We start from the raw sequence: 13023 nt of genomic DNA, 5'->3' as shown, positions 1-13023 counted from the left end.
CTAGACAGCGTGTCTAGAAAATTAGACATGACTTAATTTTCTCTGGGAAACACGATCGAATGCTAAGCTGAACATTTCAGACTGTACCGGAAAAAAATGAAAGTAAGTCACAAATCGATCACCATACTCGAAGTCATGAACTGCCTGCGACCAACTCAATCTTCGGCTACTCAATACCTCGGCACTTCGGCTACTCGGCTCACTCCGTTCCACGCCTCTGACCGCGCCGTTTTTTAATTTATTAACACACTCGGACCCAGTCTCCTCGGGTATCCCGTTGCAGACGTGGTACACTTCTTATACGCATGGCCGGGTAAGAGATAAGTCCCCGTGTTTCAAAATGTTCCGCCGCCTCTGTGTTTGGTAAACCGTTTGAGGCACACTGAGCAGGCAGTTTTTACCGATGACCATCATGTAGAGAACAAACCTCACTGCATTGTTATGTAACTCAGGAACACGCAAATGCGGTTGTTAAGAGAAAAAGAGATCGAAGGAAAGAACAAGAAGCAAGGAAAGAAAAAGAATTTTTTTGCACCCTCCACCGTCAAAACCTTTTATTTGCTTCAAGTGCAAAGTAATTTATACGTATAATCCAGGTGTGCTAAATATCCACAAATTAAAGATGCTTGTTTCATTTGAATTGTCTTCCTGTACCTTGCATGCATACAACTTTCCATTCGAGAACATTATGCCGCGGATAAATAATAACCAGTCCCCGTATAGAATCAATTATAAAAGACTGCAACTCCATGTTTTCAGTTAATCACATTTTGCCATTGTCATATATTTATCAACCGCATTTTTTGTTTCAACTGATAAAAATGGAGAGAAAAATAAAGAATTAAAAGAAGAGAACATAAAGCTCGAAGAGAAAATTGACAAAATTGAAAGAGGCATGCAGACAACCGGTCCGGAGATAACCGATATGTGATGGTAAAATGCGCATGTGTGGCACTCCATGACTTTATGTAACCAGGTTACCATGACCCGTCCTTTTGATAAGTTTAAGTGCTTTTACATTTGCATTACGACATGGCAACACAAAGCCTGTGTGATGTTCTTAACTTAACTTGTCAACGCAATTATTTTTACACAACCCATCAATACAACTCACAACTTTCTTCATGCTATTTGTAATAAGCTTTCTTTCCGAGGTGCATGTGTTAATAGGAGGCCAAGATACTATACGCCTTGGGTCAAAAGAGTATCTCGCCTGCTACTCGAAATTGGGGTCGGCAACCCAGTTTGCGGTGAAGCTGGTAGAAAGTGTTTGTGTGTGGAGACCATGAAGGAGTCAACCCTCACTGGCACCAGATGTTTGAACGACATCAGAGATCGATGCAAAAGACTAAGATACCAGGAAAAAGAAAGGGGAGAAGTTACAGAAATAGAAGGGTCCAAGTAAAGTTGTGGTATCATTTCTTAAACTCAGTATTTGATACATTTTCTAGTTTTTTTACTTTTTTCTTAAACAAATGTGTAAGCAATTTTTTCCCCTTAGTTCTTTCATTCGTCTAAAAGAATCCGATTTGTAGGATTAGAACTTTTTCATATATATATATATATATATATATATATATAAAAGAAAAAGAAAGAGGACTTTCGTTTTTCATTTATTTTAGTATATACATATATATATATATATATATATATATATAATAAGTTAAAAGGCCTCGAGCCAACAGTGACGACGCGCCAGAAGGATCCAAAAGGATTCACAGTCCAAACCTCTATAAATGGTAGGAGAAGTAGTGTGGCACACGAGGACGGACAACTTCGAGCGAAGGAAGACATATACTCAATAAAAAGTCCAAAAAGTTTAATAAAAAACGTTTCGGTCCGAGACCTTCATCAGCTGTAACACAATGACTTACAAATTCCTTAAAGTGCTACTGAAACGAAATTTTCGTATCTGAAATTTTTGCTCTAACCTGTAGTTTTGAATATGGTGATCATCATGAGATAATTTGCTTTGGCCAAAATGAGGCGAAAGATATCTTTTTCAACCGTTCAAATCAAAAATTTTACACAAAACCATGTCCGGGCTCTGGTACCGAGCGAAATGGATTGATGACGTCACTGGTTGTGTTCACTCCGATAGCATGGTTTATTTCACTCACTGTTTGTTTGTATTCGTGGGCGAAGGAGATGGCAGATATTGAAGTTTTGTCAAGTGAATCTTCTTCTGAACGAAGCGAAGTTGTCTCCAGTAGCGAAGAGGAAGATGGTGCCGTAAAATGGGGTTGATAGGCCAACACGACTCCCCAGCGTGTGTTTAGAGTAGCCTATTCAAAGTTTAGCCCTCACGAGTATGTCTTTGAGCGACAGCCCTCTTTTGTAAGATACGAGCGGCGGATTTTTGTATAGTTCGCTCAGTAGTGGTTGTGTTTCTATTAAATGCCAGTTTTTCATAAGAATTTGCTTTTTGTGTGGCACTGAGTACGCACATCAGGGATTGCGTCTTTTTCGAATCGTTCGCCTTCGTAGATGTACAGCCATTTTTTTTGTAGTTTCGATCGTTAAGTTGTCTTGATTACTTTCAGCTTGCGCCACGCGCGCTGATTCGATCGTACTACAGTTCTTGGTGTTCAGTGTTCCAGCCGTTTTGGCCCGTTTTCTTTTCTTTATTTCGGTATTAATACGACCGATTTCACGTTCATAGAAGCACATGATCGCCTTTACTGTTTCTTGCTCCGGGTTGTTAAGGATTTGCTTTATCTCATTTTTTAAATCCTCGTCTGCTCTTATTTTGGCCCTCGCCCTATATTGTAGGGATTCTGGGCATGTTCTGCTGGGCATTTTTTACAGAGGGATTTGTTCGTTATCGTCAGACTTGCCGAGTAGATCATCTTCAGTGGCGGTATCGTATGAGGCTTCCATGTTTTCTTCATTCTCTGAATGGCATTGCTTTGGTCCGGGGCGTTTAGTAGCCCATCTGCCGTTATAATGTCTTTCGACATTTTCTGTAGATGGTCAGGCAAGACCGCGGTTTCGATCCTAATCTTGTGGATCTCGTCAGTTGCCGATTAACTAAATAGACTGGTAGAGATTCGTTGTCGGTATCAGTCGGGAATTTTGCTCCCTATCCAGGCGAACCTCTCGCAGATAGCCAAGAAGCCGATATGGCGGCCGATGAAGAAGACGAGGATGGCATTTTGCCCGAAATCCTCTTTTTCGGCTTCCCAACATGCAAGCCACACTCCATGGTTTTACCCTTCTTTCACAAAAGTACACAACCAGTGACGTCACAGGGCTGTTTTGGCCGCGCCAAGATGGCCGCCAATTTTGATCTCAGCCGGTCAACTCCGAATTGTTAAAAATGTACTTTCCGCTATGCGTTGGCCCAAAAAAAGTACACAGCGTGTGCAAATAACGTTCAAACTCTATTATATTGCAAAAATCTCGGATATGAAAATTACGTTTCAGTAGCACTTTAAATAGATTTATATAGGGCGTGATGACACATAAACAAAAACAGTAATTACTACGCGAAAAATTATCACAATAAAAAGAAATGGAAAAATTGTCGAATCCACTGAAAATGTTAAGTCAAAAAATGACTTTAGAGTTAGATTTCGCAAGCACAAGTCTGCTATGGTCACTAAGAAAAAGACCTGTGAAGTAGCGTACATTTCAACAAAACACCACATGATTTAAACAAGGACCCTGACTATAAAAGGACTTTTGCCCTGGGCAAGCCGTCAGTCATTTCACCCCTGACACCGAACTGTCGACATCAACCAGTCCGTGACCGTGCGATATCTGCAAAACTATTGTAACCGAAAGGTCACTTGCAGCCAGTGCATATCTCAAACTTCTACGAATTTTGCCATTTTCGTTTACGGCAAAGAAAAGATGATCGGCTCCACTCAGTTGGCTCCACGGAATGTACACCCGCTTGCGATGTCATTTCTGTAAGGAAGGCAAACGGCCAGAGGGCTAGCGGTGAGGACTAGCTTTTATGACCTTTATTATCTTTCACAAAAATCCTCTTCTCATACCGGTTTTGTATTTTTGTAATAAAGTGGTTAGCTTCTTCGACGTTTCGTCTACGGGATTTCATGTGACACTTTTACAAGAACTCCTCTGCGATTAAACAAGAGATCACGTTGGATAGAATTTTTATTTGAATCGCGCGCCATTTCTCCAACGGAATATGTGGTGTTGAAATACGAATCCCGTGGGTGCTCATATAAAATAATTTCGATCACGGATTGGAAACATGTCTGGTTGACTGAAATCCGATGGAAAACAAATTATCATCGGCTATATTGCCTGAACGGTCCTCAAGAACTATTGAAAACCTCGACCTTTTCGTAAGTAGCTAGTGAAATAGGCTTCTCGTTGCAACGCGCGTCTAAAATGTTCAGGCAAAAAATATCCTACATAGTGCCGTGTCAAAATACTTAGAAAACTATGTTCCTTTGAAAGGGACCTATTCTCGAACCTCGCTCTATTTTTTTTTCCTTTTTTGAGGCTTTTTCTCCCCAAAACTCAAAACGTGCGATAAAACATTGGACCCGTTTATGTCGGTTTGGGTGGCCGCGTCGCTGGCGAGATGAGAAGCCTGAGCGAACGAGCAAGATCTAAACAAAGAGGAGTGACTTTCACTTACCATACCTCTTTGTTCAGACCATTCGAATAAGTCTAAGAGTCGTTCCATCAAAATAACATTTGCCATCGGTGTTCGACTCGCTAAATGAAGGCGTTCCTTCAACCGCTGAATTCTTGTCTTCACGCTTTCCAATCGCTCTTCCATTCCGGGTTCGACCGCCAGCTCCAGTGTATAACGGACTCGTAGACCTCGCGCCGCTATTTTGGCTTTTTTTTGATGGAAAATCCGCCATGGCAAAATAAAATGCAATTTTAAAGCCAAAGACTAGTTAGTGCGCGACTGTAGCAACCGTAAAATGGATCAATTCGAAGTGGAAGATGAGTTATGTCGCAACATACACGTACACACATTTACATACATGTACATAAATGTACATATATGTACATGAAAACCACTCTCTCTGAGCATGTCACAGTACTGAGATCCTCTAGTCAATGATATCGACGGCTCAAGAAGTTGAGGCAAACGGAGGGGAGTCAGAGGGCCAGTACGACCATCTCGCGATAGGAGGAGCCGTTAGGAGCGCGAAATTCAAATTGCGATAGCCTAATTTTTTGAGTTTTGCAAATGAAGATCAGTATTTCTCCATTCGTCCCTTTTTAATCGTCAATAAAAACATTTTCAAGTGGAAATCAATTGAAACAAGACAAGGATATCGGTCTTCGTGTATAAATCTCTTTTTCCCCCTTCACCTTCCATTAGTCAGCCATCTTCGATTAGCCATGGAAGCAGAGATTGTGTTACAAGACGGGGGAGGAGCTATCCCTTTTATAGTCAGGGTCCTTGTTTAAAGGCGCTTCCAGAGGAAGACGAGCATGCGATAAAGCCAGTTCCTCGGAAACTTTGTTGTCTGCGTTACACGAAGTTGAGATCGCGAAGATGATTACAGGTAGAACCGCATAACTGAGTTAAATCTCGCATTCTGATCGGTTATCGAAGCGAGGTGTTTATAGTAGAGTTGCATATTGAAAACAAGGCAAAGTGATATAGTTTCGCATCTCTTGTTTCGCGCTCACGATAAAAACAAACAATGTTCCTGTAGTTTCATAGATTTTCTTTCTTTCATTAGGTTTTGCAATTCAAGGAAAATTCTTTACCTGACTCGTGAATTTGCCGTTGTATTACACTTGAAAACCGATATTTCACTTATCGCTTCACGATTCGTGCGACATCGGTTTTCGAGTGCAATTTAACATCGAATTCCCTTGTCCAGCAATGAATTTTCCTACAGAAATACAGCTTTTTTTTTTAATTATAATCTTTTGGCAGATCCCTAAAATTAACCCGATTCTTCATTCTTATAGTACAATTATTGGGTTCGTAATTCTGTAGGTTTGAATCAAAAGTCAAAATAAAGAGAGCCTGAGAAATCTCATCCCGCAGGCCTTACGTGATCGCGTCCCTCCACGCTCCTCGCGTGCTTCTGGCTCGATTGGGGAATATATGTTTCAGTATTCAGTTTTCACCTTTCGCCTCACAGAGGTGAATGGAAATTATTTATTTAAATGTCACAAAAAGACACAAAAAGCACAGAAACTCAAAGACTGATCTGCCATTCAGTTGCTAGACCACATCAAAAGACTAAACGCATTTGCTGGATCAATTTGAGACAACAGAAACTAAATTAAAGGAGAAGAAGAAAATTTTCTTCTTAAGACTTTCTCACTCTGGAGAATGTCATTGTAGAGATATTAGCTATTAAAATGATGTCACGCGAACGTCTTAGTGAAATATTCCTCGTTCTTTGTGCTCCTCATCTTGAGCTATGCTTTACAAATGAGTGTTATGCACGAATTCTGTAAGATATGTAGGCGTTTGACGACCAAAAAGGGAAAGGAAATGCTTGAAGAGCCCCGACACCGTTGAAAACATTTTAATTTGAGGGTACAAGGTCTACCACGCGTCCGTGATGAGGCTTGAGACAAACACAATGCCTAATTTGAGATTTTAAGTTGAAGCGTCCTTTGGCTACACTTCGTTTGCAAAAATTTCAGCGTAAGGCCATACATGTCGAAATTGTTCTGTAAAAGCACGCAGCAAACATTGAATCAACCGAGATATGACATCGTCTTAACTTTGAGATTTGGGTATGCTACGTTTGGATAAGTGATGGAAAAATTGTGAGTAAGGGTTGTTGATCTTTGCTCCTGTTGTGGAATTACATTCCTCGAGTGATTTTCGTAAACGATGCAAGTAATGAATCCTGTAGAATCTTCTCAAGAAAAGTTAACTCGATCTTTCACTCCCGAGATCTCATAAGTAATTCTCCTTACTCTCTGCGGTACAATTCTTACGAGACTAGTTTGGAGAATTTGGTATTGGATCAATTGTTATTTTTCTTTAATCTCGTTATTTGTCGGCTTGATATTGTAATGACTTAAGAAGGAGAAATTCCAACAAAAATTGGGGGCGTTGAAAACCAGATAATGTGATCACGAGATGATAAGGCGGATTGCGGAAAACAGTCGTCGCCGATACAGTGTAAAGGTAGGACTATAGAAAGGTGACAGCAATTTGACTATCAATGAGAGGGGGGATGTTGTTATGAAACAGTGATGTGATGAAAAAGAGAGTCACTTCCCGAGGGGCGTTTATTTTTATGCAGAGGGTTTGGAGGGTAACATGTTGTGTTATAAAAAAAGGCGTATGAATATTTCCGGTTGATAGATGAATTTATTTGTAAGAGAGCTTTGTTTACAGTTTGACTCTTGACCACGAGAGAGACTTTTAAAGAGATTATCTTTTCATATATGTGCACGATCCTTCGCAGTAACCGCATAACCGCAGTTCATATATATGTATTTCATATGTTTGTTGTTTGAAGTATCTTTTCAGTTGACATGATATTAATTTGCAATTTTCAGTAAAGAAACGTCCGACAAAATTACACCGAGTATTCTGATTGTAACTTCTCATTCAAACCTCTTCCCTCTAACTACACAATGTTTGTCTTTCGTTTGCGCTTTCATCTCATGTTGGGTCTATGGGTGAAAATGTATGTTCCAAGGTAATAATTACGTAGCTACGGCGGAGCTGAGAACGAAGGGGGGAGGGGTAGGGACTTTAGGAAATTTAAACTAGATTCATGTGCGGGACGATAAAATAGATACCTATTTCAGTAAACTTGACTTCCACTCGCGTATGTCAAGGGTTGGGCGTATGTGTGTGAGTGAGGGGATGGGGAGAAAGGGCAACTTCAAAAGGAGAATGTGCAGCCTGGGTGTAAACGTCACCTCCTACAAGGGTACATGAGGGAGGGGGGAGGGAGTTAGGGAGACAATTGAATCCCTCCTTCTAAAATTGACCTCCTCTCCCGATGCATGATGGGAAAGGGAGAGTTACTCCCAAAAGGAGCATGCGAAAAAGGGGTAATTTTTAGGGTCGGATTTCCCCAGCAACCATTTTTGATCGATTATACGATCTTTCTCTTATTATACACAGATGTCTTCTCACTAATTATGACATGCATAACTTTATTTCGCTTTTTCGCTCTCTTCTCCATTCTCTTTCGTCATTGCAAGCTTTTTCCATTCGTTTTACATCGTTTAAAGGCTGTGAACCTGTTATACAGACCCAGGTTATAACTCCCCCTTTCCGCAGTTTTCTTGCTCTTCCTTTCCTACTCGCTCCTATCTCAAAATTCTGCGATAAAAGAAACAGCTGACAATATTAGAGGGGAAGGGAGGGGTTGGGAAAGTTTGAACACCTGGGGAATCCGTAGCTGCGGTCAATGTCCTTTTTCTCTTTTTTTCCCTTTCTTCATTTTTCAGTTAGCAAGACAATTCACTCTTTCATTCAGCATTCCTAAAATGAGTAAAAACCTAATTTGTAAAGCATCCAAATTATATCAGACCATGGGTCAGCTTCCAAAAGCTCTAGATCTCAAGCAAAAAAGGTGACATGAAGTAAGGAAACAGATCTCAAGCAAAAAAGGTGACATGCAGTAAGGAAACAGATCTCAAGCAAAAAAGGTGACATGCAGTAAGGAAACAGATCTCAAGCAAGAAAGGTGACATGCAGTGAGGAAACAGATCTCAAGCAAAAAAGGTGACATGCAGTGAGGAAACAGATCTCAAGCAAGAAAGGTGACATGCAGTGAGGAAACAGATCTCAAGCAAGAAAGGTGACATGCAGTGAGGAAACAGATCTCAAGCAAGAAAGGTGACATGCAGTAGTAAGGAAACAGTCCACTGAGGAGCATCGTAATCAAACGGATTTTCAGAAAAATTTTCAAAACAAAAAACTATAAGTAAAGAAAAATTTAAATTCTGCTGATAACACCTTTAGTTACAGCAGTTAAAAGTCTTAAGAAATACATTTATTATTCAAATACCGCCCCAAGAAAAGAAAAACTTCCTAGTAAACAAATGCTACATAAGTCTTACATTAATACTGATATCGATAAGTAGAAGCTACTGTACATTTCCTCTGCTCAGTGTACGAGTCGTGAGTCGCTGATTATTCATTACGTTATCGCTTTTTAAAATTGGTCCTTGGGCTGAGTACAAATTTTCTGGAAGAAGCCCGTCCAACTCGGTCAGAGATGGATTACACTCCTACAACAGTCAGAGCAGCAGCACCAGAATCACAAAAGTAATTTCAAGGTCAATGCGGCAATTTCCGAGATGAATTTTCTTTCAAACGCTCAAGGTTGTTGTCATTTTTGCATTCATAAATGTAGTCTAATTTATCAAAGATAGTATCTGCGGCTTCCTAAGCCTCACCCTCCTGGTTTGACTGTGCTGCCATACTTTTCACAAGGTTCTCTGCTGTTTCCTGGGACTGCGCTGCCAGAATGCCAAATGTAAACAGAAGCACTTCTTTTAGCTCGTGGCGATATCGTCTGTCATCAGTTATGCTGTCCGTGTTAATTTCTTTCTTGATAAGCTGACAACTGAGATAGAATGCTGCGAAGAATTCTTGGAAAGTCTTGTGAAGAAAGCCATAAGGTCTAGTCGGTCTTAGTTTACTGCCTCAGGGCTGAACTGACAAAAATCCAAATCCAGGTAAATCGCTTTCCTTTTTTTTTTCCAAGCTCCTTTTCGTCAAAGTCCAAGTTCTCTTCAAGTAAACCTTTCAAAGCTATCGAGCCAAGGTGTTTCAATTGGCTTTCGTAAAGTCCTGAAGAAGCGTATCGCAGTATTTTCGAAATTTGACTCCAGCTTCGTGCCGTGCCGTAACAACCACGCGACATTATTGTAACACTCGGCCTTCAACAATTTCTGAAAAAAATTGGTAGCTTCTTCTCAGAAACTTCATCCGATCCATCGAGTATAAGCAGAACTTCAGATTGACTGTGGCGAGTGAGGTCGAAGAATCTCTTTCTTTGGTCGTCACCGACATCTCGAGGTAGCAGTTCATCATTAATGGCTTCCCAAAGGTCAGACTGGACTTCACAACATTTAATCAAAAGCACTATGAGGAATTTTGCGAACTAATTTCCGGTTGCGCGTTTTTGAGAAGTTGTCTTTCCCACGCCAGGCTTACCCTCGATTAATACAACTCTTGGTTCTTCACATTGCTCTTGCGGGATGAAGATCTCAGACATTGTGACAACTCGGACCGTAGCTGTTCCTCTCGCTCTCTCTTTGTAGACGACTTTAAGTCTGGTGTAGAAGTCTCCAAGAGAAAAGTTTAAGTGGTCACACCACGGAGGGGGGTTTATCGTACCCTCGCGAATTTCGTAGAGTTGGCGAATGTTCTAAATCATTTTGGTGGGATCATAACCATCTATAATAACAATAGATCTCGTAAGGTATTAAGTCAAACTATTGAAACCACATTGGTTTTTCGAAATATTGTAAAATAACTTTTTTCCAAGCGAAAATCGCTTCAGCACTTCAAAGGCTCATTTTTAACAGCGCCAATCATCAAAAATGGCACAAATTGAACTACTCGTCTTTTCCCAACACTCTCGTCTGAGGAATTTATTTGACTACACATATTTAGACCGATCCTTTGTGAGAACAAGTCACATAAAATTTTCTTTTCAACGGTTTTAAGCTAAAAATTACTTTCCAGTTTGACTATTACTTTGCCTTTGCCGCTATGACCGTAAATATGCAATGACAGTGAAGTTCAGAAATGAAGAATTTCTAGCATTCTATTGTAATTTAATAGTTTACACAATGGATTCTTACCCATAAATACTTGAAAATCATAAAAGCCAGAGACTCCGGATTTAAGTCATTATATTTCTTCCTAAGATGTACAAAAATTAAAAAAAATATACTCTATTGTGAAACCAAAAATATCCATGCATTAGGCGAGCATAATAAGCTAAATTAATTAGTTAAACTAGGCAACTGTTCTAAATAAAATATCCTCAAACTCACGTGAAGCTGACAAACAATTACCTATTATCAACCATATGGCTGTAAGTGTTTATAATTGTACTAAATAAAATTATTCAGATACATCTACAGGGAGACTCTCACTGAGTGAAAAGTCAAGGATTTTCAGCATTTCAATTTGTGCATTTTATAGGGAGATAATTCTTACCTGAAATAAAAACCAAGAGACAATTAGACATGCATCGGGTAGAGGTGACTTCTTTCTGAAATGAACACATTCATTTAATTAACATCTACATGTGTACAATTATAGGGTGCACACTTTCCCAGAAAATTGTGAAAAATTGAAGTGGCTTAAGTGATACTTTCCTTTATTTGTATCCTAAGCGAGGATTTCCATAAACTGCAAGACCTTTGATGGTGATATTACAGGTATTATCACTGGAGGGGCGGGGGGAGGGGGGGGTTATGGGGGCATACCTCCCCAGAAAACTCTGAGAAATTGAAGCGGCAAAATGATGCTTTCCTTTATTTGTATTCTAAGCGAGGATTTCCATTATGGGAGTGTTCGATATATGGTTAATATATTAATATACACTGCAAGACCTTTGAAGGTTATTAAATTGCAGGCATTATCTCTGAAATGGGGGGGGGGAGGTGAAGCTTAAAAGGATATACCTCTTAGAAAATTGTAAAAACATAAAAGTGGCTAAACTGATGCTTTCCTCTATTTGTATTCTAAGCCAGGATTCCTCTGTAGGAAAGTGTTTGACTGTGTACGAAGGGAACAAGGTTTATTGGGCAAGATCAAAATGAAGATATACAAACATAAAAAAATTTAAAGCTCAAAAGGGATGGGCACGAACGGGACACTCAGACGCATGTGGGTAGCTACCCAAGATAACCGTATCATTATTTATGGGGGAAGCATCACATGGTTTCAGGGAGAGCTCGTCGGGGAACAGTCATCGCCAACAGAGTATAAAAGGAGGGGAGGAACAGATAGAAAACTGACCGTCAATTAACTGGCAATAAAAGAGGGTCTCAAAGGGGGGGGGGGGGGGTGGGTTCACGTTGATGCCGGATTGACGGTTAAAAATAAGCCCTTTTGACGGTTGACGGTTAACCTTTTTGGAATGTCATTTCTAAAAAGTTTTCCTTATGATGCGTTTGTAAAGAACTGTTAATTTATAACACCTTTTATTAACAAATAACGAACGTCTTAGAACACCAGAAGTATTTCCACACTGGAAATCAGTTCTATCGATGACCAGGTTTACTCGTGACTAGAAGTTAAAGGACTTACATAAAAGTGTTTTGTGATATATCAAAACTTTTATTAATAAACAACAGAACCCGACATTTGACGGCTAGCATTGGCTTGCTTATTTGATGGTTGACGGTAAAAAGATTGCGTTTAATTTTTGGCGGTTGACGGTTAATATTTTGGCCATTTGATGGTTGACAGTTAACTCCACTGAGACCCTCATTAAAAAGGAAGGGGAGATCATAGCAATATCACAGAGCCTAGAGGGGGATCAAGTAAATTTTATCATGACACGACCGAAATCCTCCAAGACGCCGACACCTATCAGGCAAAGACGTCCTCTGTGATCGAAAGTGGACAGTATCAGCACTTGAACAAAGATTCGACAGACTGTTGAGGAGGTTGTCCTAGAAACTGCGCTTGAAACGAAGCGGACATCTTGTAGAGGCCGTCTAAAAAAAGATGAGACCACGACTCGAACAGCTGCCTAGAATGTATGTTTTACCGAAGATTCATAAAGCCGATGTACCTCTGAGATCGCCTGAGTCAAGTGTGAACATCTTTGCATATATTTTGTCCACTCATTTAGCGAACATTTTATCTCCGTTTATAAGAAATATCTAATAATAAATATCTTCCTCCTACTAAGAAACATCTTCTGTCAAAGGCCATAAGATTTAACCGTCAACCTACTACTCCCCACTGAGACTAAACTGACAATAACTGATAACGTCAGAAGAAATCCTGTTTTTCATGCTTAATACGATCAGCCTATCTTAGATTTCCCGGATGATATTTACACCTCTAGAAAAACGATAAAGCAAAGTCAGCTTCTTTTGCATCAAAGA

At 40.0% G+C, this 13023-nt stretch overlaps 1 long non-coding RNA gene across 1 annotated transcript; it reads right to left on the bottom strand.

Moving 5' to 3' along the window:
* Positions 1 to 8859: 8859 nt before the first annotated feature.
* On the bottom strand, positions 8860 to 11061 carry LOC148726174 (uncharacterized). Its single transcript, XR_015989356.1, has 2 exons — positions 10756 to 11061; positions 8860 to 10345 (listed from the first exon to the last, which is right to left on the bottom strand). It is a non-coding gene; the product is annotated as an uncharacterized LOC148726174 (long non-coding RNA).
* Positions 11062 to 13023: the final 1962 nt, after the last annotated feature.

Source organism: Stylophora pistillata, chromosome 7 (genome assembly GCF_964205215.1).
Source record: "Stylophora pistillata chromosome 7, jaStyPist1.2, whole genome shotgun sequence".
NCBI lineage: Eukaryota > Metazoa > Cnidaria > Anthozoa > Scleractinia > Pocilloporidae > Stylophora > Stylophora pistillata.
This window is presented reverse-complemented; position numbering and strand designations above follow the sequence as displayed.